Raw genomic sequence first — 2,161 nt, forward strand, 5'->3', positions numbered from 1 at the left:
CAGCTGAGACAGCCCTGTGTGTGTGTGTGTGTGTGTGTGTGTGTGTGTGTGTGTGTGTGTGTGTGTGTGTGTGTGTGTGTGTGTGTGGTCCAGAGGACAGGAGAACACGCAGCTAATTAATTAAATAATTTGGTTCTGTAGCTTTCTCTTCAGCACAGCCGACAAAGGTTTATGATGGGTCAGTCCTCCTGCATGCTCAGATCATTCCCTTGCCTTGCTTGAAAAATTGTTCCAAAATGAAAGTTGAACCCACATCTTTTTTATCTGTGAATTCAATGCCGTTCGGCGAGTCTCAAATAAAAATTTGGGCATCTTACTGTAAAAAAATATACCATTAATGTAAAAAAGAAACTCTAAAACAACTATGTCAAATCCAGAATCAAACCCGGGGTTTCTGCACGAAGTCCCGCAGTCTTATTAGACGAGCTAAACCACCAGTGATGTCTTCTGTATCTGTAACATTTATATTCTTGATGACAGCTGAAACAACATTCAAAGAACAGGTCGGAGGGCGATGCCTGAGCGCAGGGGCGGATTTAGGACTGAAGAAGATCCGGGGCTTAACACAAACGCGCATGCGCGCACACACGTGACACGCACTAGTCAACATCATATATATATATATATATATCTTGTACCACATAATGTTTAATCTGAAGCTACATATTCAGCATATTCAGGGCAGAGTATTGTTCCTGTTAGTGTTTAGTGTGAGATGATAGTAAATATTCCCTTCTTTCTCCAACAACTTTACCTGATAGTAAGCTAACTTTAGGCAAATAAGACTCACAAACCTGAGTCAACACCAGTCTCATCAGAGCTGGGGTTCTGTCGTTGTACTTTTGGTCTAAAAAAACGTCCTTATGTCCATCTTCACTCATGCGTTTCAGACAGAGACTGTAGAAGAAGCCTGCTGCTGAAGGGCTTTTCTTCACTGGTGGAGGCTCAGGCAGGCTGTATACCGACTGAGTGGCCTAGTGGTAGAGTGTCCGCCCTGAGATCGGGGGATCAGGGGTTCGACTACTGGTCGGGTCATACCAAAGATCTTGAGAAAAATGGGACCCAGCATTAAGGGGTTGGATTGGGGGGTTAAACCACCAAATAGTTCCCGAGCGCGGCGTGTCTGCTACTCACCGCTCCCCCAGGGGATGGGTCAAATGCGGAGACTAAATGGGACTTTACAAACTACTGCCAGCTGCGCTCTCTCTGTTGGACTTTGGTACTGCATGTTACTTCCGCGATTTAGATCCGGGGCTTATCATGAAAGATCCGGGGCTTCAGCCCAAGTCGCCGGGCCTAACGCCGCCCCTGCCTGAGCGTGAACTCGTATTAAGCAGCCTGCTCGACCCGAGCATCTCTCCTTTTCTGTGATTTTACAGAAAAACAGGCTATCACAGTTAAAATCCCAGGGCTCATTCTACAGGACCAGGGCATTGCAGGAGAATGTATGAAGAAGACATTTATTATTTCTATACATGTTTTGGCTGTCATACTTCCATAATGCCCCTTTAATGAAAGAATATTGTGAGTAGCCTTTTCCACTTGGCTTTTGAGGGTTTGAAAGGAAAGGACATGGCCTGAACAAATAAAAGGTTTCAATCTGGATGATAAATTCAATTTATTGTTATTTTAAGATGTTCTGGCTGCTGGGAATAATCATTAATCATTAATAACAGATTCAATTCAGAATCAGATGAACTTTGACAATCCTTCTGGAAAATTCTGTTTTCCATCAGCAGCAACAGTAACACATAATAATGATCAGGTAAAAAGGGAATGGAAATAAGACAGCACGTAAAGGAAGAGAAAAGAAAAAAGAAAGTATCACTGTTTTGAAAGCTTGTTTTGTATTATTTATTTGTTGATTTACAAACAACTCAATCTTCTATTTAACTGTTCAACCAGCTTGTATTTTTGTTTATGAGTTTGTTTTTTTAATAATTACCACATTTCATTCAGAGTTCTTCTGGGAAACATCTTGTGACGTGACGCCCCCTTGTGGTATATTATTGTACCGCATGCTTTTACTACCCCAAGTCACGTTCTGCCTTGGCCCACTAACCAATCACCACTCAGAATCTGACTCAGGCGTCTAGAAAGTGTGCTAATTAACTCCCGAGTTAAGACTGTCAGGTATCAGCACGCTCAACAAATCCTCAAA

Source organism: Nothobranchius furzeri, chromosome 6 (genome assembly GCF_043380555.1).
Source record: "Nothobranchius furzeri strain GRZ-AD chromosome 6, NfurGRZ-RIMD1, whole genome shotgun sequence".
Classification (NCBI taxonomy): Eukaryota; Metazoa; Chordata; class Actinopteri; order Cyprinodontiformes; family Nothobranchiidae; genus Nothobranchius; species Nothobranchius furzeri.